The sequence below is a fragment of the Equus caballus genome, chromosome 8 (assembly GCF_041296265.1).
Source record: "Equus caballus isolate H_3958 breed thoroughbred chromosome 8, TB-T2T, whole genome shotgun sequence".
In the NCBI taxonomy this organism is placed as follows: domain Eukaryota; kingdom Metazoa; phylum Chordata; class Mammalia; order Perissodactyla; family Equidae; genus Equus; species Equus caballus.
This window is the reverse complement of record NC_091691.1, coordinates 82,187,927-82,212,569: the sequence shown is the minus strand read 5'-3', so window position 1 is coordinate 82,212,569 and position 24,643 is coordinate 82,187,927. Positions and strand designations below refer to the sequence as shown.

The following is a 24,643-nucleotide window of genomic DNA, read 5'->3' as shown; positions in this document are numbered from 1 at the left end:
GAGCCCGTCTAGGAATATTCAGTGACTGGATATAACAGGCGTGTATATTTAACATTTGTGTTTCACAGTATTCTTTGTTGTCGTCGTGAGGTAAATGTACTTCATCCTGTACCATATTTAAGATCAGTGGAGGGGGCTAAGGGAAGTGTGCCTACTGCATGGCAAGGAGTGAGGGTGGGAAGCAAGTACTCCATTTGGAATATACCTACTACCTATATCAACTAGGGTTTAGGAATATGGTATTTGCAACTGACAGAAAATCCAAGTAACAAGGGTTCAACCAAAATAGGAATTTATTTTTCTTTTACATATATAAAAAATTTGAATGCCCAGGGCTGGCAGAGCAGCTTTAAGAAGTCCTCACAGACTCAGGCTCCTTCTCTCTTGATGCTCCACCATCCTCAGTGTGTAGTTTTCATCTTATGGCACAAGATGGCTGCTTGAACTCCAGCCATCACATCTACAATTCATTCTGCAGGAAGGAGGAGAAAATGGGACTCATGTATAGCACATCTGCTTACATGCCATTGACCAGAACTTAAAACTTTTGACTATGTTACATCATTATTATGATAAAGTAATCCATCTGAAAGTATTACAACTAAAGAATTAACATATAACAAAGTACTCTCTCCAAGTACCATTTTGCATGTTCAAGGGAACTTCTGGGCATATAGCACCTTCACTCCAGAATTTTACTTGTATGTAGACACCACAAAAATAGGTAGAAGAATCTTCGGGGAGTTTTCTATAAAGTTTAAAGCAAATAGGAAAGGGATCCTAGCTTGAAACTTTGGACCATCTCTTTATACATTTACTCCTAAGAAGAAGAAAAAAAAAGGCTCAATAAAGGAAAGATGCTGGTTATTGAATAAATTATAAGATGAATTGTTTTATTCCAATCTGAGGGTTTAAGAAAACACGCATGTAGAGAAAAATATACTCTATGTAAAGTAGCAAAATCTACATCTTAATGGAGGGTAGAGTCATACTTAGTAACACAGAGAGCTAAAAGCCTTTGAAGTACAAAATATTAAAGCCTAAGTAAATTAAGCTAGTTAGTCAAAGGGCAAGATTTTATCAGTTGTTTGTTTGTTTGTTTGTTTGTTTGAATTCCAAGGAACCAGCACTGACTTGTGTTAACATAAGCGGGAAAAATTAAAACTAATTTGTTGGAAGATTATGGAGAGCTTACTAAATCCAAGAAAAAGTGAAAAGTGGAGATTACTATATCTACAGAAAACTCCCCAACAATTCATGGCTTCAGAAAAGACATTCACCCTGAAACGCGTTGGTCTCTTTAGATCCTGCAGAGTGAAGCAGCTTCAGCCATTTTTCATACTTGGTGCATTGCTCTCTAGATTCAAATTCCCAGGAAGGTTGATTCACTAAGCTTGAGTCTAGTGCAAGGAAAGGATGTGGCACCTTGATTGACAGAGCTACCAAGACTGGATACATTGGGGGTGGCGTGATTTCCCACAGAAAAATTAGGACACTCTTAGCAGGAGAAGAGGGAAGGAACGCTGCCAGGCAGAAATAACAGATGGCCGGCTACCTACATACACACAGAGAGTAGCTCAACTTGAATCTCAAAGGATGCGAAAAGCATAGAGATTCAGGTTCAGTGTGGTTAAAAAGCAAGAAGATCATAAGCAAGTCTAACTAACAGAAGTTCCTTATTTAGTTTAACAAAATTTACAGCTGGAAAGTCAGAAGGAAGGATCCCTTTGGTCCTCCAGGAATGGAAGAAAGGCAGAGAGTGAGGGAAAAAAGAAAGGGAATGAGGAGGAGAACGAAAGCGAGTGAAGGTTTTGTGCCATGGTGTGGCCCGGCTCTACTTAAAATGCTGAAATAAGGACCACTGCTTTCATTGTTTTTATAGGAGGTGTGATGCTCTTGACTAACACTGTGGCATCAGCAAATGGGGCTGCCTTAACATACCATCATGGGGATTTGATGACACATAGATGTTGCAATGGCATCACTAGGAGCCACTTATCATCCTCCCATTATTCTGAGGAGTTTGGCTGAACTGACGACAGCAAGGGCTTTAAAGGCAAAGAGGATCAGAGTCAAACCTCACTTGTTTAAACTTGGGAAAGTTATTTAATCTCTCAGTTTCCTCCTCTATATATTGGGGTTTTTCATATTTCCCCAATAGAGTACCTGTGTGTCTCAATTGCCTAGGAGACCCGGCAAGCCCTGGTCCCCAACACCACTCTGACCCCATCTTCTTCCACTTTCCTCTTTCTCACTCAGCTCCAGCCACAGTGATGATGTTCTTCAAACAGACCAGGTACCAGCTGATTGTAGAGAGCAGTGACCCAAGCAAGGAAAAGGGTTGAAGCTGATTCATCCTGGGTGATCAAAAGAGATCAACTTACGCCCAGGTGCCTATCCTTCCCGAAGCCTGAAGTTGATGAATCTTGGGGACATTTTCTGTAGATGTGCTTGTGTTAGTTTCCTATAGCTGCTGTAGGAATTACCACAAAACAATACAAATTTATTACCTTACAATTCTGCAGGTTAGAAGTCTCCTAGGGCTGAAATCAAAGCTGCATTCCTTTCTGGAGGTTCTAGGGGAGAATTTCCTGGCCTTTTCCCATTTCTGGAGGCCACCACACTCATTGGCTCATGGCCCCTTCCTCCATTGTCAAGTCCAGCAACATTGAGGCAAGTCCTTCTCACACTGCCATCTCTCTAGTTTTCTCTCTTCTGCGTCCCTCTTGTAATTGTAAGGGCTCTTAATGATTACATTGAGCCCACCTGGATAATCCAAGATATTCTCCCTATTTTAAGGTCAGCTGATCAGCAACCTTAATGCCATCTGCAATTTTAATTCCCCCTTACTGAGTAGCCTAACATATTCACAGCTCCCCGGGATTAAGATGCAGACAAACCTGGGGACCATTATTCTGCCCACTACAAAAATAATACGCAATTTCCACTCTTCCTTAGAAAACTCTCTAATATTCTTCCAATGAGTTACTTTTATTCCCTGCTTATGCTAACCCAAGTCAGTGTTGGTTGTCTCTGCCTAGATCATTCTTCCCCCGAGATATGGTACAGCTCACCCTCTTGCTCTTGTGTTTGTTAAAGTGTGTCTTCTCAATGAGATCTTGATACCCCATCCTTGCCCCATGCCAGGATTCTGGAATTCCTGTCTCCTAATCAATTATTTCCACAGCTTTTATCACCTCCTAACTCACTATATGATTTACTTATTCATTATTCCTACTTTGTGTCTCCATCCACAAGAACAGTGTGTCTGGGACATCACAGGCACTCAACAAATAAATACTTGATGAATTAATGAAAAGAGTTGTTGTTAGGATTAAATAAAATTAACTGAGATGATTTGTGTGCAACACTTAGGACATTGCCTGGCACGTGGTAAGAGCTCATGGATGGTTGCTCTTATTGTTAATTCCCAAAGGTCTCTGGCTTCTGGAATTCTTCACGGAAAGTCCTTCAGCCCCAATTTGAGGCCATCACAAATCTTGCTAACAAGCCCCAAGAAACTTAACTTTTAATATTTCTTTGACTGGAAAACAAAACTTTAATTCTTTGAAAGCCACAAAAATCTTTTACACAAGGCAGTTACCACACTGGCCTTGTCTTTCTGGAAGTGTTGGGATGGAGGGACAAATCATGCATTATGCACCAACAGCTCAGTTGCTTTCCCTTTAGGGTGACGGCTCTCTGCTCCTGAAAGTGAGGGACCCTGTCCGCCTCCTCAGGATTCCAGGCTGCTGCTCCAGTGGTTACAAAGCACCGTGCAGCATTGAGGAAGGCAATCAGAAGGCCACTAAGTGAAAAAAGGCAAGAAGGAGGGAACAGCCCTCCGTGCCATGTGAGTAACGGGCTTTTTCAAATCAGCCTCCGAAGTACCACTTCCCTGAATCTGCCAGAAATGTGAGGCTTTGACCCTGAGAACCAGAGAAGTGCAGGTTTACATTCTAGGTAAAGATTTCCTTAAAGCCAGCCAGCAGCTGCAGAGCTCAGAAGAAAAAGAGGAAGACAATACATCCTCTTGCTCAGTCTGCGGTGGCAGGTGCACACCAAGGGTCACGGCCTCCAGGAGGAACTGGAGCTTGGCTGGAGAACTGTCAGTTAATCATCCAAGAGAATGCCCCTGACAGTGGGGAGAAAACTCCCATTCATTTCCTCAGGATTGTGCTGCAGCCACTAACTGCAGTGTTTCTACAAAGCAGAACTCTTTCGCTGCTTGGCACTGGGAGTCATTTGTCTGCTCCTGTGTATTGTAGGCAAACCCTCTGTTGCAGCCGGACGGGCCTAGGCCAAGTCCTCTGAACACATTTTGTGCCTTCTCTTCTCTGTTTTTGCCTCTTACTGTGCCCCATTTGGAATGCACAGCCCCTCTCTTCTCTTCTCATGTAAATTCTGTTCATTCTCCCCGGTCCCACCAAGTTCCACTTCCTCCCCGGCCACTTCTATCAAACTTTCGCCCTTTCTTTACCCCATTTTGTGAATTGAATGACCATGTATTACGTTTATAATGATAATAATAAAAACTTGGCTTAAAAAATTCCCCACTTTCCCATTTACTATCTATATAACCTTGAGCAAGTCATTTGACCTCTCTGAGCCTCTGGTTCCTATCTATAGAAGGGGGACTCCACCTACCTCGGAGCTGCTGTGAGGATTGGAGGGAATAACCCGTGAAAGCTTCTCTAGGTCACTTTGCACAAAGCAATTGCTCAGTAAAGAGCGGTTGAATCTGAAACTCTTGTCCTCTGGATGGTTCAGATGCTAAACTAGACTCTGACGTTCAGCATTCTGCCGATACGCCTTTAAATGAGTGAGTCACTCCAGCCCTTCTCTTCTCCTCCTCCTCTTCTTCTCTCTCTTCTCTTCTCCTCCTCCTCCTTCTATCTTTTTTATTCGCTGTTCACTGTTCGTCCCCTACCACATCTGGCCACTTTACAGCCACATCCCCCCAAACCACCATCACTCCAGTCCGGAAGTACATCTGATTTTGAGAATTTCACCCGGCCTAGATATCCCAGATCTAATTTCCAAGCCAGTGGGAAGTGTGGCCCAGGTCCTATCTCCTCCTCCTGCCCACTCTGACAGCCATGCAATAGAGGTCCCCAGACCTGGGCATGTTGCTACTTTGAAGAAAGTGTTCGTTGCAGGGAGAGCTCTCCCATAGCCGGACATTCTGCAAATGAACTGTCCTGGACTCTTCAAGAACTGTCGGTGCCATCAAAGTCCCTGGTTGTCCCTCCCCACCTCACAAAACAAGTCTGAGGGAAAGAGACTAAAGAGATATGAAAAGAAAAGCAACACATAACCCATGATAGGATGCTGGGCCAAAAACATATTTCTAATGGAGACTATTGGAAAATCTGTATTTGGTATGTATGCTGGATAGTAAACTTTCTGAAGGCGACCATTGTATTGAAGTTATGTAAGAGCATGTTCTTATGCTTACAAGACACGTGACTGAAGGATTCACGGGTGAAGTTCCAGATAATGATGTCTACAGCTAATCCTCAAATGGTTCAGGAAAAGAAAGAGGGAGAAAGCAAATCTGGCAACATGCTCACAACTGATGAAACTAGGTGAGTCTTAGATGTTAATTTTACTACTCTCCTGGCTCTGTTCTGTCTTTCTGGTCAGCAGGTTCGCTCCCCTTTATCCCTCAGAAGTTAATCTCCCGGACAGCTTCTGGCCTCAGAGTCCAGTAGGTTTTCTGCTTCCTCCTTGGTTGTTACTATGTTTTGTGTTTTGTTGTCCCACCTGTGATATATGGAGTACTCACCTTGTTTTTCAGGATGGCTATGTCTTTTATTATTTTCCCCAATTTTGAGGAGAAAAGTTGTTTTTTTTTGAGGAAGATTAGCCCTGAGCTAACATCTGCCGCCAATCTGCCTCTTTTTGCTGAGGAAGACTGGCCCTGAGCTAACACCCATGCCCATCTTCCTCTACTTTATATGTAGGACGCCTACCACAGCATGGCTTGCCAAGCGGTGCTATTTCCGCACCCGGATCTGAACTGGCGAACCCAGGCCGCCGAAGTGGAACGTGTGCACTTAACCGCTGTGCCACCAGGCCGGCCCCTAGATCAGTAGTAAAATTAACATCTAAGACTCACCTAGTTTCATCAGTTGTGAACGTGTTGCCAGATTTGCTTTCTCCCTCTTTTTTTTCCTGAACTATTTGAGGATTAGCTGTAGACATCATTATCTAGAACTCTACCCATAAACCCTTCAGTCACGTATCTTGTAAGCATAAGAACATTCTCCTACATAACTTCAATACAACGGTCGCCTTCAGAAAGTTTACTATCCAGCATACATACCAAATACAGATTTTCCAAGAGTATCCTTTATAAATATGTTTTTGCCCAGCATCCTATCATGGGTTATGTGTTGCTTTTCTTTTCATATCTCTTTAGTCTCTTTCCCTCAGACTTGTTTTGTGGGGTGGGGAGGGGCAACCAGGGACTTTGATGGCACCGACAGTTCTTGAAGAGTCCAGGACAGTTAGTTTGCAGAATATCCCCAATTTGGATTAGTTTGATTGTTTTATTATCATTTGGTTCAAGTAAAGCATTTTTTGTCAGAGTCCCATGTTGGTGATATTGGCCACTTCTTACTGCTTGACATCAGGGGGCACATGATATCAGTTTGTTGCTATGGTTTTTAAATAAATATTTTACTACTTGATTTTTCTGTTTTGGGTTGGGTAGGGAATTCTGCATGACTTCGCAGCAGCATGGTGAGTGGAACCCCTGATAGCTTTTACTGTTGCCCTAGGATTGCTTTAGTCAGTTTGCATATTTTTTAAATACATTGATGGAAGTCATTTTGAAAATCTCACACCATTGTCCTCTTAAATCCAAGGACAGTGATGAGAAACTGAATGATGACTCCTTGTTTTTGTTTCTTATTCTTATTCTTATGTGAAGAAGCTCTTGTTTTCTTTCTGCGTCACTTTAGGACATCTCTTGCTGTGCTGAAATGTGTCCTCCATTCGTCTAGATGTGGGTAATAATGTTTTATTCTGACCAGCGCTCAGTGGGCCCTTTCAGTTTACCACTTTTTTTTCACAAGGCAATGCAGTTTTATGATATATTTTTGAAAAATGCTTGGCTCTGCCTCCCACGTTACCAATCGAGATGTTCAATCCTTGATGCCATTGTTTTGTCATTGTCCGTCATCCCGCCACACCCCAGCAATGTTCTCACTCTCCTCCTTACCCACTTTAGTCTATTTTGATTCCTGGCAAACATTTGTCCTTGCCCCATTTTCTGCTTATTGTATTTAGTTGGCAAACTCAAGCCCTCACTAAATTCAATTACCAACATACTTTCCTCCTCAACCTAAACAACTGAACATTGTCAGAGAAAAAGAAAACATTTGTGCTGACAGTTCTTATTTAAAATTCCATACCACAGACCTCCAGTGGGCACTCAATCAGCGCTCCTATGACACTTCCCTGGTGTATTTGCTGTACTCTTCTCCAAAACAACTATTTCATGCTCTCCTCTCTCTCAGCAGACTACCTTACCCTCGACTCTGCCTCTCCATCAACTTGTAACTTCACCACTTACTTTCTTCAGGAAATTGAATCAAGCAACAGGTAACTTATCTACTGGCATCCATACCTACTCATTTCCTTTGGTCTTCTTTCCTGCTTCAGTAGATGGACGACGTGAGTTCCTGCTCCAATGTTACTATTGCATGTCTCTATTCTCCTTCCCGACAAACCTTCTCTGTGGTGATTATCTCAGCTAACACTCTGCTCTTTCTCCCTCATTAACTCCCTTCCTTACTGCTCTCCGCAAATTGCTCTTGTCAATATCCCCAATAATCTTAATATTGTGCAAGCTGGCTGCCATTTCTTTGTCTTCGTCTTGCTTGATGCCTCAGCCAAAGTGACCACGTCTTCCTTCTTGAAACATTGTTTTTCTCTTGGAGACACTGTGCATGCTGATTTTCCTACTCCCTATCTGGCTGCTTTTCCTTGGCAGTACTCTCAATTTTGGAGTATCTCAAGGATCTCATCTGGTCCCCAATGCTTGAGATACCACCTTTGTGTCAAACACACACACACACACACACACACACATCCATTTCTGACCTCTTTTTCTTTTTTTTTTTTAAAGATTGGCACCTGAGCTAACAACTGTTGCCAATCTTCTTTTTTTTTTCCTACTTTTTCTCCCCAAATTCCCCAAGTACATAGTTGTATATTTTAGTTGTGGGTCCTTCTAGTTGTGGTATGTGGGACGCCACGTCAACGTGGCCTGCTGAGCAGTGCCATGTCCACGCCCAGGATCCGAACCGGCGAAACCCTGGGCTGCGGAAGCAGAGCATGCGAACTTAACCACTTGGCCACGGGGCTGGCCCTATGACCTCTCTTCTGATCTCCAGAGTTGAATAGCCAACTGACTATCAGACATCTTCACTTGGACATCTCGAATTTAACATATTGAAACAGAACTCTTGTTTTCCACCCCGCTCAAGCTTTATGTTCTCTTAGATTTAGCATTTCATGGAATGGAACCAGCATTAACCCAGTTTTTCAGATGTAAAGCCTAGAAGTGTTTCTTGTATTCGATCTTTCCCTTCCTCTCTACATCTAACTCATCATCAAGTTCTGTTGAATTTACCCTTAAAACATAACCCAAGTCTGTCCCTTTCTTTCCATTTCCACTACTGTTACATTGTCCTAGTGATTCTCAACCCTGGATGGACACTAGGGTTCCCTGGCAAGCTTTTAAAATTTGTTTAGTCTCTCTCCAGAACAATTCAATTGCAGTCTCTGGGGCAGGAACTGATCCTTGTTTAGTTTTGCTTTTTTCCCCCAGAGTTCTCCAGGTAGTCCTGCTGCATCCAAGCTGGAGACCATGGTCTTCCTCCAGGCCTCTTAAGTGGTCTCCCAATTTCTATTCCCCACCTTTCCTCCATCGTTTGCAATCTAGCAGCCAGAGCAAGCTTTAAAAGCTATAAATTATTTCAATTCACTCCCTTGTTTGGAACCTGCTCAGGACTTCCCATCATACTTAGAATAAAATTCAAATTCCTTATAAGAACCACAGGGTATATCCCTTGCTGAGCGTGCAACTATCATCTTGAGCATCTCTCTACCTTACTCATCCTCTGCCCAGTCTACTAACCATTCTACTCGTTGACCCCCCTAAGCTTATTCTCATTGTTATGCTTGGAACCAGCTATCCTTTCTGTCTGGAATGTTCCTTCCCCAGACATTCACGTCATTCAGGTCTCAGTTTAATAAAACCTCCTTAGAGATGACCATTCAGTTTTATTTTCTTTGATTCAGGTCACTAGCTAACATTTTATTTTTCACTTTATTATTTGTCTTATTATTCTTTCTGTTAGAAGAGACTAGTGACCTTTTCTACTTTTTTTTACTTAAATCAATGCTTGATTCATAATAAACCCTTCATATCTATTGTAGAAAGAATGATTTGCTTTTCAGTAGTGCTCATTCTGCTATTGATTTTTTAAATTTAAATTTTATTGTTGTTAACTATATACTCGACATGGTTTAAAGAATTGACTAACTCTTTAAGAATTTTAGCCTCAATTTTTTTTTTCAAAGGAGGGCGTCAAAGAAGTCATTTCAAACAGTCAAGGTATGAAGTGGCTCAGAACCCCAGTATTCATGGGGCTGCAGCTTTCTCTGGGTCGCTAATAGAGCTGGGTGGGTGGTGAAATCATTCTTTGGGCTGGGTTCAGTGACAAGAGAAACACAGGGGTCTTGGGGAAAACTGGGACTGGGTAGGGAACTTGGGTTTGTTCTCATTTGTCCCTAAACTGTGTGACCTTGAGGAAGTCACTTAACCCTGATGAACCTCACTGCTTTCATCTTTAAACAGGGACATTGGGAATGAAGGTCAACAAATTCACAGCCAACCAACTTCCACATTCCCTCCCGGGCCAGTGCCATCATGGCACTCTCTCCCAGTAAGGCCAGATATAGACTGAGAATTATTCTAAACACTAGTTCCAAGAAGCCCCTGTCAATTTTTAGAGCTGCAAAAGGAGATGAAATCTATTTACCATCCTGCAGATATAATTTTGACCTTCAATGATGTGATGAGATTGTAGTGATCTGAAAGAGGTGATCTAGAGACTATCTTGAAGGGTTAGGGGATGGCAAACTCACCATAGTAAAGCATGGATGATGCTAGAGTACCAGCCCCATAAGGGCAAAATTTTGGTTTGTTTGGTGCATTGATGTATCTCCAGATCAGTGCCTGGGCATAAAGTGAAAATTCAATAAATGATTGTGGAGTGAATACGTTTTCTCATCCCAAAGGCTTTCTCATATTTTGTCAACTCACGTGACCTGTGAAGATGCTGATCAAGTCTAGGTTTAGTTCCAATAATGAGAAAGGGAGAGAGAGAGAGAAAGAACAAGAACCTGGATGAGGGCTGGTTGTCTTCACAGAGAGCACATGCCTGCCTCCTAGGTGTGCCAGACCCTCTTATTGCAGGATCCCTGGCTCTGGGAAGACATTCAAGCTGTGTCTACACTAAGGCCTGCAAACTGAACAGCCTGCAGGGCCCAGGCAGGAGATATCTGTTAGTGAATAGGCTGGCAGGGTCTATGATAAATTGAAGATCCGTGTTCCACCTAAAGCAGATACTCAACTCTTGTCTGTTGTGGGAATGTAGGTCCAGAGTTATCAGATGATGAATTTTTTTTCAAAGAAGTCAAGAAATTAGAATTTTTAAAGTGAAAATTCTTTGATTTTATTTTTAAAAGTTAGCAACTAATTAACTTAAAAAGTTTTAAAAACCCACTGTGCTGAAGAAGCAAAACATGTCTATAGACCGGATATACAACCTTTGGCCTAAACGTACAAATTTGTTTGTAAAATTTACCATTTTAATTTAGCAAGTGGTTATTTTGAAAAATCATCAGACAGATTCAATCAAGCAACTACATCATAACCAAGAACCAAGTAATTCAAAATAAACTGTTTGACTAGATTTAGGCTTTAAAAAATATCTTTTCTAAAATGTCATGGAAATATAGACAAGTGAAATAACACCTCTAGAGATTTCAAAACCAAAAACATCTTAGCTTCTAAATGAGCAAAGGTGTAACTGAAATGAGATTCATGTGTGTATATATGTATATATATTTTCACCCAGGCTTATATATAAGCCTATAACTTTTTGTGATATACAAATAATTTCTCCTTACTTTGCTTTTTATAACTTTCTGGTCTGAGGCAACATAAAACAATAATATCCCACAATATAACACTCGTTTAAAATTTTTCTATAAGTAACATTATTTAAAATACATAATGTGGGTCTTCAGAGTGACAGAAATCTTACAAATTAATTGTTATCATTATTTCTGGTAATAGTAATGATAACATTTAGCACTTGGTACTAAGTTGAAAAACGTTTCTCTAATATAACCTGGCTTCAACTTGTGTGTTTGCATTTTTCTTGTGCTATTAAAGCTGAAAGATCTAACTCAGATAAAGGTGCAGTGCAGATAGTAGGATAAGTGCTCCCAAGTTTACACTTTTCATTAGATGCCAACTTAATTTAGGTTTCAAGAGCTCAGGGGAGAAGTGGCCCTCAGTTGCCATGTGCCATTTCAAGTTACGTAAGGTCTCACCACAGGTTCCATTTTTAGCTACATTAATAAAAGGGATTGTTCATCATTATACCAGCTTAGCAGGCACAAATCACACACTGGGTCAAACCTTGAGGGAAACTGAAATGATTCATTCTATTAATCCTTGGCTCCGGAAGTCCTGCTAACTCTTGCCTCTTACATGGAGATGCAAAGTTGAGCACTCAGAGATGGAACATCTCTTGCTCTACTTTACTGACTTTGCTGTTGAAATATCATATTTAGAACTTTATTTTGGCCACATAAGAAGCTGCCATGATACTATGCCTAGAAAAACAAGAAAACATGCTCTCGAGTATTGTTGCGCAAAGCAGATTATTGCAAAGCAGTGTGGTTCAAAATGCAAGGACTTAAAACACCATGGTGACCAGGCTTACATCTGTTCCAACTGCCCCAGTGCCCTCTTCAGGCACCTCTAGGTGGTGGAGACGGGAGCTCACAGAAGCTGAAGCGATGGCCCCTGCCTGTGAAGAAACCTCCTCCCCTTGCGTCAGCAGGTAGCACTCAGCATCCGGGGTATGACGGGGCTGCTGTCCCCACCAGCCTGTTGTGTGCTTAGTCAGGGATTTCGCCCAACAACTGGATTTGGAATATATTTACAGGCTATTTTCAAGACAGCTGGAGCAATGAGTGAGAGATCAAGACTCAGTTACGGCAGATGAAAGAACGGGAACTTTGAATGCTCAGCTGAAGCTTCTCCAGATTCATCCCTTTTTAGGTGACAAACTCAACTGGATTTCTTCTAGACAAACCAAGTCTCCTGGCTCCCAGGGTTACCCAGGCCAAATATACTGTGGGCCCTTTCCTGTGGCATGGGACACAGAGAGGGGCAATTTGGGGGAGGTGGAGAGAGGAAGAAGAAAGACTTGGTCATCTTTTCCAAAGCATTCTTGAGGAGCAGGAGGATCTTAATATATAGATGGTGAATGCGTGCCTTGATTGCATTTTCTTTTCAAGCAGCATAAAAGCAGCTTTGGTGTAGTAGGAGAGATAATTGGAAGAAGGGACATAATAAACACTTTAGTCAACAATGGGATACCTTGATGTGGGTTATTCACTTTATGTATTATCTACAGCAGCTCTTGGGCATTTTTCTACTTCTCAGCTGCAGCCCCACAAGTCAGTCCTTTGAAGTTGGGCCTAATTAAGAAGAGGGTTGGAGTGAGACATAGCTGGGATATGAGTGTGTCTAAGCCTGTGAATGTTGAAGAAATGCAGAATCCTCTGATTTGCCTTTACTGAAGAAGGTAGTGAGTTACTGTGGCTAGGATCCATGCTTGTTGTGTTAGCTTAGGCAAGTTTTTAGCTTCTGTGACCCTGAATTCCTCACCTGTGAAATAGGAACAATAATATCGGCTTTGAAGGGTTGTGACTAGTAAATGAGATAATATATAAAAAGTGCTTTCCACTTGCCTGGCATGAAGTAGGTACTCACGAAATGGTAGATGCTATATTTACCCTAACTTTGGACAGTAGGAAAAAAGTCATTCCAGTTAGTGCTAATGCTATTTTACCAATATTCATTTTAGTCTACCAGTGGATTATATTCCTTTATGTCTTTTCTCTCTCATCTTATCAATATCTTCTTTGATTTATTTTTAATATTTGGGTGAGGAGGCACCGCTTTATTGATGGTTCACTTTCCTTTTTTCTCATTTTAAAATTTATCAATAAGACTGGGTTTCAAGTCAAAGAAGGATGAGATCCTTGTCCACAACTAAGTCCCAATACATTTTTACATTTTAATAGGGCATATCCCAATTATTCCCCCAATGCCAGGGGAAAGAAAGGAAGAGGTGCTGATTAAAGAAGCAGAGTCTTGAGACGGATTGTCTAAATAGAGTCCCTCTGCTTGTACACTGATTCTTTGTTTGACTTTAGCCAAATCTCCATGCTGGCAGAGGTAATCTAAGCCAAACGAACTGAGTGAAGATCTGAAGTACTGACCATTTTTATCTAGGGTGTATGTCCTCCTAAATTGTTCACGTGATTGGGGTTGGCCCCGTGGCCGAGTGGTTAAGTTCGCACACTCCGCTGCAGGCGGCCCAGTGTTTCGTTGGTTCGAATCCTGGGCGCGGACATGGCACTGCTCATCAGACCACGCTGAGGCAGCGTCCCACATACCACAACTAGAAGAACCCACAACGAAGAATATACAACTATGTACCGGGGGGCTTTGGGGAGAAAAAGGAAATAATAAAAATCTTAAAAAAAAAAAAAAATTGTTCACGTGATTTTATACCCATTTTTGTCTCCCAATTGCATGTGCATGTTAGATTCTTTGGGAGCATCTATCTGCATTGATTAATTAGTTAGTTTATTCATCCAGTAAATATGTCCAGTAAGTATTTACTGAGTGTAGACTACTTATAAAACACTGTAATCGATTTTGGAGAAGCCTGGAATATTAAGATGTTTAAGATATGAGTGGTATATATATTGTAGGAGTCAATATATGTAAATGCTTATATATGGGAGAAAGTTCTAAATGCAACGAGAGCATCAGTGAGTGTTCTAGGGGGAGATCATACTTGCTCAGGATGGAGATTTGGAATGGCTTCCTAGAAGTGGCATCTGATGGAGGCTTTGAATGAAGGTTTGGACATCCAGAGGTAATGATGATCCAGAGTCCCGGGGCAATGGAGGCAGAGAGAGCAGTATAACCAATGCAGAGAGCCAGCCACATGCAAGGCCTGTGCTGGGGACATTAGGTCCTTGCCCTGCTTTACTTTCTGTCCCTGTTTGTGATCTCTTTGTATAGAGATGTTTTTAAAAGTAAAAGAGCAATAAAGAAAATAAAAACTTAAAATACAAAGTGTATTCATATCTATCATACAAAGAACAGTACATCTGAAGTTTTCCAAAATGAATGATCTGACAGTGCAGATTGGAACATGTTAGTATTGCACTGAGTCCAAAATGCTCAGCTAAGATGAGTAACAGTTCCCATCTTGAGAGATGGACAAATGATTCCCTCTATGGCCTCGGACCTCTCCAATAGGTATTTAAATTCCTTGGCAGGTCAGATGTGGGAGGCTTTCTTTGCAGAGGTCGCCAACTTCACCAAATCTCAAAATCCCGAAACGAAGCACATGTACCATAGTAGATACTCTCCACAACAGCACCTTGTCTATTCCAAGGCATTAGAACCAACCTATCCAACTGTGCCTTGTGTTGTTGCCTAGTACAGTATTTCATGTGTGAGTACTATTTTCCCTGCTAGATTAAAGCATCCTTGAGAACATATCTTTCCCCTCCCTCTATATCTTGAAGGATGGTGTTGGGCAGCCTCAGTACTCATCAATATCTGTTTATTGATGACTTTTCACAAGAGAGCTATGACCATGCTTCATTTTTATGATGTTCTGTGTTTGCTTTTGTTTCATATAGAACGGTGAGTGCCCTACAGGACTGAGTATCCAGTGAATGTGAGTTGACTCAAAGTTAAAATAGGATTTAGCCCAAGTCCAGCCTGCTTTTGGCTTGTAAAAACAAAATTCTCTTTCTAATTTTTGTGAACTCCCTCTAGAACTACAAAGCTGCTACCAGAAAAGGTTATCCAATTTAATCAAACTCACGATACTTCAGTTCAAGTTACCAAATATTGTGCATAAACCAATTAGCCAACTGAAGATGACTAGGGCAGGTGAATAAGTCCCGAGCCCTCTAAACTTCCCATAAGGTCATCTGGAACAGTATTAGCACTTGACTCAAGGCTTAATATGGGAAAAGTGAGCCATTGAGAAGCCACACACTAGCCAGGCTGGCTTTGGGGAGAAGAATTGGTTACTCCTGTATGGGTAGGACCATTGACTTCTGTGGTGTACAGCTTACACATACTCTAGGCTTTAAAGCTCTGAAGGAAGGTTGGCCTTGGTTAGGGCATGGGGGTTGTGTGCCCAAAGTAACCAGGACATTGATCCAGTGATTCTCCAGGGAAATCTTGGCTGACTCTTTGTGCTCCCCAGAGGCCATCTGCTGCTTTTCTCAAAGAACTTGCTGCCAGCAGCCTGTCCTGGGAGTCTTGGCACTCAACAAACTCCCCTTCAATCTAAATTATCTTGGATAAAGGAAAATCCTAGCCATGGGTGAAGTAGACTCTTTTCCTCTTTTGAATTTTGGGAACATTTTATCCACCTGCTATAAAGGAAGTTTCGTATGTCATTTTCCCCCCAAAAGGAAAAATTCCACTCAAAATAATCCTCCCCCAAGAAGTGAGCATTGGTTGGGTATCATATACTCAGTGGAACTGGCAAGCATAGAGGGTCTTAAGACTGCATGTGTACTCAGAGCCTGCCAGTTCTGTGACTCATGACATGGCAGAGGCTGAGTTGGCAGCAAAGCCCTGTCCCAACCAAATGTCTCCTGCCTGCACAGTCTAATCCTCTACCCACTTCTGAAAGAGTGTGGTCTCTGGAAGCTCACGCAGTCTCTTCCCTGTTTAGTTACATTTCTTCATTTACAGATGTTCAGGTTTGCCAGTGTATAAGATGCTTTTTAAGTGCCATATGCAAAATGTGAATTTAACCATCACTGTCATATTTGATGAGAGAACCTTACTCTAGCGTGTGACTTTAACAGCGACACACTTGCAGAACTCTTTATTGACCCTTCTCTTCCTCTCCAGCTCTGATGTTGGGGTGGAAGGAAAATTAAACTGTGACCTGAATTCTACAATAGTGCTCTTGGATCCAACCACTTTTTGACACAAATTCTCTGATCGTGGTAGAGTGACCCCTGGGCACTCCTTGCCTGTGCCTATATCCAGCTTTTGCTCTTGCTGTTCTCCTTGCCTGGAGTTCCCTTCCTCCTCTCTGCTAATCTAGTCCCTTACTACCCTTAGAGGCCCCCCTGAAGTACATGATCCCAGCTCTACACAATCCTTCATTTGAGGAATCATCAAGTTTGGAGGTTGGGAAACAAAGTGTGGACTGCCAACTGGACCAGGCCCATCATGTAATGGTTATCTTATTCATGAGAATGAATGTGTGGCTGGAGCCCAGATTGTCAGCCAATCGAAAGGCAGTTGTGGGGTTTAGAATCTATGCACATGGATTAAGAATAATGTTCGGTATGCTAGGCTGCTCAGAGAGCAAAAGCAGCAGAATTTGACATACACGAAGAATCTTAGAAAGTACTTTAGAAATCAGCTTTCATTCTTTACAAAAGATCCTGAAGCCAAAGGAGTTAGGTGGCATTCCCAAGGTCACAAGATATTGAGAGACAGAGCCAGGACCAGAACTCAGAGAATGCAGGCTTCCAGAAATTTCCATCTGTATTTCATTCAGCTATACAAGCATTAGGATGTATGCAGAGTTTCTGACTCAATAGACTTCAAGAATCACGTTTTAACAAATACCCTAAGTGTGTCTGATACACAATAAATTTTGGAAATAGCAAGTCTCGGTTTTCTGGTGAATTCTCATTGTTGTGTCATACGGGCTGGACTATTTAATTTGGTTCTCATTTATCATTTTTAACATTTTGTGATGTGTGTGTACGTATGCGTACATATATAGATGAATTTTCTTTAACATATCAAGGTTTAGGTGTTCTCCTTTTCAAAATTCTTACTTTGAGAGGCTCTGCCATTATCCCAGTGGCTCTTATGGAATTTACCTGAAAGAATTACTTTCAGAGCCTAGGACGCTTATCATCCATGCATCCTTCTCCTTTTCCTCCTCCTCTCTCTCCTCTCCCTCCCTCCCTCCCTCCCTCTCTCCTTCCCTCTCCCTCTCCACCTCCCTTTCTTCCTTTCTACCTTCCTTCCTTCCCCTCCCTTCTCTTTCTCTTCCTCTTCTTCTTCTGGTCCTTTGTGAGTTGATTTTGTTATTTTAGGAATAACAAATTGTTCAGTGACTACTTTAGGAAACAAGGTGGATGATCATAGTGGACCACATTAGATAAAATTATGATGTGATGGCGAAGTAATGAGATTAATTTTCTACACATAATTAGTGAATATCTATCAAGGGCCCACTATATACACCACCCTAATCCAGGAGTGAGCAAACTCCAACAGCTCAGAGTCTTAAAACACAGCAAAATAAAAAGATAGTGCAATGCCTGGAGCCAGCCCTGCTGCTGAGATACACAGAGGAACTTGAGGAGTATCTGGAAAGTGCCTTTGAGTCCAGGGCCGACAGTAGAGAGGCTGCAAACTGGTTCTGAGAGAAAATGTTCGAGGAGGAACCCCAGATATGTTTTGAGCAATGATGGGATTGTGGCATAATGCATGGCTCCTCAAGGTAGAAACTCCATTTGGAAATGTAAAATCGTTTCATTACAAAACAAATCACTTTGTTCTATAACCATATTTTAAATGTCTAAAACGAGATAATGAGCCATTGGAGTTTGTGCTGACATTGATCGCTTGAAGATATCCTTAAGGCAGCCTATCTAAAACCCAACTTGGAATCACTCTAAGTGAACCCATTTTTCCCTCAGTGCTTTCTACTCAATAGCTCAAAGCAGAGTCCCATGAGCAATCCCTGATGTCTCTTTGATCCTCTACTCTTGTCTGATCAATCACGGAGCCTGTCCACTTTACTTCCTAGGTATTTTTTGAACCATTTGCTTCTCTCCATCTCTACTGCCACCACCCTGATTCAAGCCACCGCTGTTTCTTCCTTAGATTTGCACAATCACCTCCAAACTGCTCTCCCAGTTTCTGCTGTGGATCCCCTCCAATCTATTCACCATATTATAGGCTGAGAAATCTTTTTAAATGCCAATCGGGTCATATCACTTTCACTCTTAAAACAACGCTCTTTGGATAAAGATCAGCATCCTCTGGATGGCCTAACGGTGTTGAATGATAAGGCCTTTCTTTACCCCTCAGCCAAATCAGCAGCCCCATAGCCTCTGTTCTTTGTTGCAACCACACTGGTCTTTCTGTTCCTGAAACTTGCCGTGCTTCCTTCCACCTTGGAGATCTCTCCCTCCTCACTTCCTTCCCGTGGTTAAATGCCTACTCACTCTTCGCCTCTCAGTACTGAGTTCCCACACTGAACCACACCCTTCTGTTTTAGTCTCCTAGTTCCCTGAGCTTTGTTTTCATGACACTTATTACAGTTTGTTAGTTTGACCATGTAATCATTTGATTAAATTCTTTCTTCTCTACTAGACTATAGGATTTATGACATCTGGGCCCATATTTGCATTTGCTTACCATGACTTCCTGGGGACTAGCATTGTGCCTGTCATCTAGTAGATGCCCAATAAATATATCCAGCTAGAAGGAATGTATTGAATCTTTCAGTAATGCAAAAAGGGATATATCTCTGGAAGCACCAAATAGTAGAAATAAGTTCTGGTTCAATAAAATCCAAATAAACACAAGTAGTAAGTAAACAAGGGTTATGTGGCATGCTGTATTAAATATGTACAATTCTAGAGAGATACCCTCCTGATACACACATGAAAACTACTGACAAAGCAAGAAATATAATATGTGAAAATGGAGGCAAGAATTCTTCCCCCCAACTTTTATATCACATATATATACACACAAATATACATAATATATATATACACGTATTGAAAATATTATTTAATGAACCATGTGTACCCACTGTTTAGATACAATTATTGACATTTTGCTATATTTGCTTTATATCTTTGTGTGTGTGTTACAATTTGAGTAAGTTACATTTATCTCAAAGAGATAATTCAGCAAATATCTCCTATGTATAAAACCTTTTACCTGCATACTTACAAGATCATTATAATCTAAGAAAATATGCAGTAAAAATAAGCAATAATGGCTAAAGTAATCTAATAGCCAATCTAAATTTAAATTTCCCCAGTTGTACACAAAATGTCTTATAGCTGTTTGTATCAAACAAGAATCCAAAGGTCACACGTTGCTTGTTGTTGTTGTGTTTCTTTAGTATCCTTTAATCTACAATAGTCCCTTGCTTTTCAAAGTTCACTACATTGACTTTTTGAAGTGACTAGACCATTGTGTTGGACTACAATCCATCCTGGATTAGTCTGATTGTTTCCTGTTGGAGTTACTTATGTTGTTCTTCTATTTCCTGCAAGTTACGTTTAAAGCCTTGATTAGAACTAGGTTAGACATTGTTAACAAGAAGATCTCACAGATGTTGCTTACTACTGTACATTGCATCTCAGAACATTATTGAGAGGGTTCTACTATTAGTGATGCTAAAATAAGATGGCCAGATCCTTCCATTGTAAAGATTTCTCTTTTTTCTTTGCAATTAGCAAGCAACCTATGGGATGACATGTGACACCTTGGAACTAGCTTTTCCACCCCAAAACATTTTATTCAACAGTGTTGGCCCCCATTGATGTTCCTTGTCTGAATCAAAGCTTTCACGGGTGGGGTGTTAGACTGCGAAATGGTGATTTTTAAAATTTCTATCATTCCTTCTACTTTAATTAGTTGACATTCATTTGTAAAGAGAAGCTTTCCCACATCAACTGGGGATAAGTTAAAATTCCTCTTTAAAGATGCTAAAATGGTTAATTCTTTGTGAGAAATATTCCAAGTGGATGAGTCAACATACCTTAACATAGCATTTGGAGTGGTTGTTTCAAGGAGTTGGCTCACTGGTGATCTGCAGGAGTGCATATGCCCAAGCCAATTATGGTGCTGTGGTCAATGATCCGTGAATTTCAAATTCTAATTAAGTCTTGACGCTTTAGGTTAGAATGATGCAAAAGTTCATTAAAGATTACTGAGTCTATACTACCTATTTTGAAAATACTGTATCTGTGTATTTAGTCAATTATTGTTGTAGGTGACCAAGTAAATTCTGTGCATTCTTAAGAAGGCTCGCAACTCAATATTTACATAAACAGCCTAGAATGGGTAGAATATCAAGTAATTAATAGACATTTTTAAATGACAAAAATATCCATATTTAGGAAGTTAATTATGTATTTATGTGATATGGATGGATGGACAACTGATAGGTATTTTTTAAAGTTCATTGTTTCATATCTTTGCAGAGACTTACTATGGTTTGTAACAAGCCATGATGGTAGACTCATGTCACGTCACCTTTGGCAGGCAGAGCAATGGGTCCCTCTTTTCATCCTGACTAGCATCCAATGAATTTCTCATTCGGGCTTTCCCCTCCTTCAAAGAGTTGAGGGGAATAAATCTACGACAGCCAAAACTGTGTGCTGAAGGAAGTGTCATGCTTTCAACTCCCTGAATTCAAGCCGGAAACAATAGAAACCCAGAGTCAAGAATGGCAGCCTCTCTTCTGGTTCAGGATGTTAGAATTTGTAAGTGAGGCACATTCATGAAAATTAAAATGAGGCTGTCAGTTCAGATGGGAATCCCAAAACAGCTTTTCTCACTTTTTCGCTTATCATCATTTATTGAAAACGGACTTCTTGGGAATTTATTATTTATTTAGTTTCAGATATCTCTATTGTCTTTCATCTAGAGGCATGGTATTTTTTAGAAGGTTTAAAATAGAAGATCTGTGTGTACCACAGGCTATTTTTTTTAAGTTGTATCAATTAGCATGAGTTGCTAAAAATCCCTGAGTAAAATAAGAAAAAAATTATTTCTTGAGCTGATTATGTGCTCTGTGGTGTGCTGATACATTGATGATAAAATAATGAATTTTTGAGAAGTAGCGTTATTCATCAGAAGAAATCTGATCTTTGGCACACAGAGAGTTGGTTGACTTCAGGGATGCAGGAGAAGCAAAAACCACAGTCCCCTTCAGCAATAGTTCTCGCCACGTAACTTTTGTATATAATGACTTAATCGAAATTAATTTAACTGACATTTATAGAACTGTATTGGTCATGACAGGCTAGGCAAACTGCAGAAATAGACAACTCCAAAATCACAGCGGCTTACTCCAGCAAAAGTTTGTACCTTGCCTACAGCGTCAGGTACTCTTCTCATGTTTTACCTGTCTTATGTTCTTTAATGCTTTGAATGGCTTATGAAGCTACAGCATTATCATCATCCCCATTTACAGATAAGGAAACTGAAAGCTGGAGAGATTAAGTAAACTGCTCAAGATTGCACAGCTGGAAAGTGGAGCAGCTGGGCATTGAACTCAGGCATCCTGAGCCTTCTCTCTTCACCTCTCCACTCTGCTTCCTCCTGGTTTAGGCATGGGAGCCAGGGAACAGTTTGATGCAAGGGAAAGAAACAGGCTCATCAAGGAGGTATCTGCAAGTAGGGATGACACAGATGTGCACACAGCTAGGTTGGAATCTTATCTCTGCCAGTTATTAGCTATGTCTTTGGCATTACCTGTCTGGCTTTAGTTTCTTCATCTGGAAAATGAGAGTGAATAAAATCTATTCCATTGTGTGTGGGTGGGTGGGTGGGTGTGTGCGCAGACACACACACTCGTGAGCCTGAGAGAGAGGAAGCAGAAGGTCTGATACTTAATAAAGTTCTATTGCCTTGTGATGGTTTCCTTTCAAATTTCATGCAAGAGCATTTTAAGTGGCCTTTTAGGTTTCCAAATTATGGATTTTGATATCTGTATGTCTCTTCTCATTCTCTACTTACATTCTCCAAAGCAAGTTTTTTAAATCACTGAGAGAGCCAAATCAAATCTGTGCTCCGAGAACACGAGCTGTCACCTTGCATAACCGACGTCCTCAGGAATAATGATGGTGTGAGGACTAATCTATGTCTTATAGAAAGAGAACTTTACAAAAATGACTCTTTCTTTTCCTATTGTGAGGTAAAGACAAACTCAGTCTACAAGCATTCAGATACTTGGCTATTTTCAGTGACAAAAAAATCTCCAGGGGAGAATTTACATCAGAAACTCTCTTCTAATAGTTCTGTCTCCAATGCCCATTTCTGAGGTGGTTATGACTTTTATGAGCCTTGCATTTGAACCCGAGGCTGAGGCAGACAAGAGGCCCCTCCCTTCCCCCAGGGGCCGTATTTGTAAGCCCCACACCTACCTCCTATCCAGAAGTCCTCCTGACAAGAATTCTGGCTCAAACAGGTGTTCTTCTGTTTCCTCCAGGATTAAGTATAGAGATGTGAAAGCCAGCAAGGTGGACATGACTGCCTTAGGACCTGAGTTTGTTTCTCAGCTATCCAGGCTTGGTTCATCCAGGGCCTCAAAATATGGGGCAGAAACCTGGCTTAGATGCTGTTCATTGTATTAGAAAAAGGATAGCCAGTAGAAGGAAGGGGAAGAATTCTTCCCCGGAGCAGTCTTTACCCAGGGAACAGACTGTTTGGATCCTAAGACCTTAGGAGGGAGGTTTTACTGGAAATTGGCCAGTTGTGGCTATTGTGTGTTCCTCAGATTAGAGAGCAGATGAAAGTATAATTATGTTGTTCTCATTCTTCTTAAGTTAAAAATAAAGAAAAAACCTCTCACATCTAAGTATTTGGTGAGACTGTCAGAAGAACAGACAGCTGAGGCTTTCCTTAATTCCTCTATCCCAGCTCCTCCACTGGCACTTCATGTGGTCCAAAGGCCAGTGATTCATACTTCCAACTAATTCATCTTGTCCTGTGGGGAAGTATTCAGTTTGAAGTGTCCTGAACATGCTTTCAGTGGAAATAAATTTGAGTGCAAGATAGATAAGTCTGTAAAACTCAAAACTATGAGAGAGAAGCTTAAATTTGGGGACTAACCACTTGCTGGATGTGTTTGAATTGTATTCAACATGCATGGAGAATATAACCCCACATCCAAACCTGGACAGTGATGGAGGAATAGCTGTGGGTCCTTCCCTGTCATAATGATCTTGAACAGTGACTCTAGTCACACAACTTTCTTCACAGGTAAACTGAACGCTGAGATAGTCTCACACTAGGATATACATGCTTAGACATAGGTTCAATTTCTGCTTGGCTTGAACTGGACCTTGAAGAAAAGATGCTCTGCGGAAAGGGGGGAAAAAGGGAGGGGGTTATGTCCCAGGTATGAGCAATGGAGGAAGCAGGAATCCTTAGCCCATTGTCTCAGTGACTAGTGTTTGTAGGAAGTGGTTGGAAGAGATTTGGAAAAGTCCATTGGAGTCAAGTTTGATTGACAGGCCTAGAGACAGAGGGTATCCCATGGGATTACACATTAGAATCCTCTTGGGAAATTAACACAGATATCACTAATTGGACCCAACTTCCACAGATACAGAGTCTGTGGGTAGGCAACCCAGGCACCTATGTTTTTTTCTATGCACCTCGTCATGCTAATGGCAGCCAGGGTTGAAAACCAGTGTCATAAACAAAGGGAAGCCAATGACCATGTGGGATAACAGCTGATGCCTGTGAACCTGCAGATATAGCATCTCCAAGTGCTGTGGCCTGTGAGGGACTGGATAGGGCTTGTAGATGTTAATGTGGAAAGATTTTTAAAGATTATACTCACATTCTTTTATTACTCGCAGAAAGGTAATTAGAGATGGCTCAGTATTTGAGTTTATGAATTGATTTTAAGAAACTTAAATACCATGCATTTATGCCTGCAAACGCTTTCTCCTATGAGTGTGTTTGTTTATTAACGGCACAGAGTCTTGCAGCCGTGGGAAGAAAATGTGCTAAACCCGGTTCTAACCTGTTATCCTGGCTTGCTTCTCCTCCTCTGATGTGGTTTTAGTACCACACCTACACATCCCTTTTCATTTTCCTTCAGGAATTTGGTCCTGTGCCATGTGTCCAGGAAAGGTTCAGTAAGTGTTAATTAACTTTGATTTCCAAGGAGGGAAATTCTACAGAGAATGGTGATCAGTTCCGTCTCTTTTCTGCTGGAGGGAGAACAAAAATAATTGCAGCAGTAGAAAATATCTGTTGAGTCTGACGTATGTGTGTGTGTGTGTATTAGGGAGTGGGGGTTAACCTGCTTCCTTTAATTAGAGAGGGTTGGGTCATAATTTGAGAGGTTAATGAGGAATCTCCTGGATCTTAGCCTGCCTCTCCAACTGTCAGGTGCTGGGACAGGGAAAGAGATTGAAGAGCTCCAGAGTGGATTTCCCTGTATATGGTATGTAATATGTTACACCTCTC

General features: G+C 41.2%; 1 long non-coding RNA gene across 1 annotated transcript; it reads right to left on the bottom strand.

The window, feature by feature from the left end:
- Positions 1 to 275: 275 nt before the first annotated feature.
- On the bottom strand, positions 276 to 22,859 carry LOC102147987 (uncharacterized). The gene is made up of 3 exons (XR_290780.3): positions 22,585 to 22,859; positions 20,193 to 20,325; positions 276 to 472 (listed from the first exon to the last, which is right to left on the bottom strand). It is a non-coding gene; the product is annotated as an uncharacterized lncRNA (long non-coding RNA).
- Between the last annotated feature and the right edge of the window lie 1,784 nt (positions 22,860 to 24,643).